Source organism: Cucurbita pepo, chromosome 8 (genome assembly GCF_057944985.1).
Source record: "Cucurbita pepo subsp. pepo isolate OVF chromosome 8, ASM5794498v1, whole genome shotgun sequence".
NCBI lineage: Eukaryota > Viridiplantae > Streptophyta > Magnoliopsida > Cucurbitales > Cucurbitaceae > Cucurbita > Cucurbita pepo.
In genome coordinates, this window is record NC_141805.1 from 6,437,018 (window position 1) to 6,440,105 (window position 3,088).

At 33.0% G+C, this 3,088-nt stretch overlaps 1 long non-coding RNA gene across 1 annotated transcript; it reads left to right on the plus strand.

The window, feature by feature from the left end:
• LOC147791440 (uncharacterized) lies at positions 1–2,217 on the plus strand. The gene is made up of 2 exons (XR_015422331.1): positions 1–204; positions 1,756–2,217. It is a non-coding gene; the product is annotated as an uncharacterized LOC147791440 (long non-coding RNA).
• The last annotated feature ends 871 nt before the right edge of the window (positions 2,218–3,088 follow it).

A 3,088-nucleotide genomic window follows, 5' to 3' on the forward strand; every position in this document is an offset into this window, starting at 1 on the left:
CCCTAGGGCAAAACCAAATCTCGCCTTCTTTCTCTCACGCAACAATCCTTCCTTCTTTCTTTCGTGCGTCAAAATTTTTCTCTGATTTGCATCAGATCTCAAGATGGTGGCATTGAGAGGAGGCATACAGTTTATTGTTGATGCTTTGTCTATGAAAAACCCTATTCTCCTACCTCACTGCAAATTGAACAATCCAAGATGGAGGTTAGTTGTTTTTTTTTCCCCTATTATCTTCTTTGTTGGCTCACTTTGTAAAGAATTTCATTGATGAATTATTCTAAGTGATTTGTCTCTGTATCTTCCTTTTTAATTTCTTTTTGAAGGATCGAACTACTACTAAATAATTAAGTTTTTCATTTACATTTAGTACACACTAATAAACTTTTGTGAGTTCAGTCCTTTGGTCCTTCATTAAGTAATGTACTTTACTTTTAAGTGTGTATTTTCCTAGCTGTACAATTTTTCTTTGAATGTAGATTGGTGAGTTCTGTGAGGTAGATGTAGTTGTTGTCTTGTGTTAAAAGGTTGAATGTAGTTTTGTGAGTTAGATCAACGGAATAAAAACATAATACAAGAAACTATCTTTATTTTTCATTGTGTTGGTTCAATCAATACATGCCCAAATTGAGGAACCACATGAAGATTACAAACAAAAAAATAAGCCTAAGAGTACAAAGTAATTAAGTTTAGAGGAATTTGTTAATTCATAGGTTATTTCAAGCATATTCTACCGGTATGAATGATTTATGTTAACGGGTTACATATTCTGCAAGTATCAAGTAGTAGGAAGAAGTTTATACACGTATTATGGACTGCATATAAATTCTTTGAGCAAAATACCAACTGTATTATGTATGACTAAATTTTTGTGGCCTTTTCTCCTTCCTTGATTTTTTTTTTCCTTTGATATATTAGGTCTCCTTTTCTCCTTCCTTGTGTATAACTTATTAAATACATGATTGGCAAGATCACTCACTTTCACACAACAACAACAAGAACTTGTGTGGCCCTGTTGTTACTGTTACTGTATTTTGCATTTAGGGCTTTCAACAACACATTCTTCTTCTTATTTGATTTTGAGGATTTCTTCAACTGAGATCTTAGATAAATTAGGAGATCAGTTAGAAGAAGTTGTTCCTAATTAGAAGACCAGTTAGACTGATTTCGGTCTTTGACTTTTGTTTGCTAACTTGGAGTGACTAGGAGAAAGAATATTTGTAGATCCTTTAAAGACTACTTTTCTTTTTTCTCAAGAGAATTCATTAGTTTGTATGGTCATTTTCTTTGGTTAATAAGCTTTTTTTGGTTGGCCTTACTCGTCGTGATATCAATTTTTTTTTTTTTAATGGTTCTGTTTGGTTTATCATATGAGGACAACACTTCATCAAAAAGGGCTATTTGAAAGGATTGGGTTTTATTACAAAGTTATGGTTTTCATCCAAGGGAATCAAAAAGCGTAATTCTCTTTCTTTCCTCGTAAACTTTGAGTGGACAATGCCCTCCCCTTTCAATTCTAATTGGAAGCTGTAATGCAAGTATTTGAACTAATGTTTCTATGCTCTATTTTTAAGAAATGAAACGTGCTTACATATATAAGATGAACAATAATGTTCTATTCTCTTTTTTACTTTCATATGATATTTAGATTTTGTTGTTATTTTGCACTTCTCTTCGAATCACCTTATGTCAAACCTTTTGGTACTATTTTGCACTTCTCTTCGAATCACCGATATATATGCTTTGATAATGTTGCAGGATTCCTTGAAAGCACTAATTGGCAAGAAACAACGACCAATTTATCAATTGACATTGCCTAGAGTTGGCCACAAAGATGCAACTTAGGCTCTGATACCAAATTGATAAGGTAACCCTAATCCTCAACCCAACGATCAAGTTTTTGTTGGAGCAAGGAAGCACTAATTGGCAAGCAACAACGAAGAATTTATCAATTGACATTGCTAAAAGGGTGGAACATAGAAGACATTGATGTCGGTTCGAATACCTTTAGGATTGGTGTACTTGATTTGATCAAAATCAAAGATGTCACATACTGTGGATAGTGAGTTTTTGTTCTATTTATTGTGTATTGGGTGGGGAAGAACTGATTTGAAAATTGTGCTAGTGTAACGAGTCTGATATTCTTATATAGATCGAGTTGAATACTTTATTTTGTAATGTGTTAGTAGATTATTAAATTTCAATTATATTTTTGTTATAGCATAAGATTAAATGTATAAATATAGCTTATTAAAAATGAATGATAGCATAAAATATAGTATAAATATAGCTTATTAAAAATGAATGATAGCATAATATTTTAGTTATGTTTACATATTTATAACTTTAACAAAAATGCTATAAAATGTTTTCATAGCATTGCATATAAGCTATATTTAGGTACTATATAATAACATTTATTATAGATATACAAAAACGCTATAAAAAGTTCCAGACTTTTAATAACATGGGCTGTCACGACGTATGAAAAATGCTATAAAAGGTCTATGATAGCATTTTTCGGAAGCTATCTAATCCAATATTTGTTGTAGTGATTCAACCAAGCCAACATTAAAGCCATTTCGTAGGCGAAGTTATTAACGTATGGAAAATTAGAGTATCTTTGTTTAAAACCTACCTTGATCGGCACAAATGTGAGGATTGTTAAGCTATTCTTAGATATATTTATATTTTAAGTCTCTCCTTTCTACGGTAGAGTTGAAGCCTCAAGAAAAACAGCCCAATAAATAGTTCATACTCGCAATTTCGCTCCATACATTAAACCTATGATAATTACCCATACTATCAAGTTTGAATAGTTCATGACACTATGGGGTTCCGCTAACTTCCAGACGTCGTTACAGATAAACTTGATTAGATGGTCCAGGCGAGCGCCCGGAGGATTCATGCTCGCACGTGTGGGTCATGTGTAAAGAAGTACTACACATCCAATTTGTTCGAGATTGGAGGTCACTCCTAGATGAGTTAGAGCTCGATCCCAAGAGTATGTTGCACGTGTTTGCATCAGCATGACCCCTACAGTGGGTCACTTACTGAGTATTCTTCGAAATACTCAAGCTGTGTGCCAAAT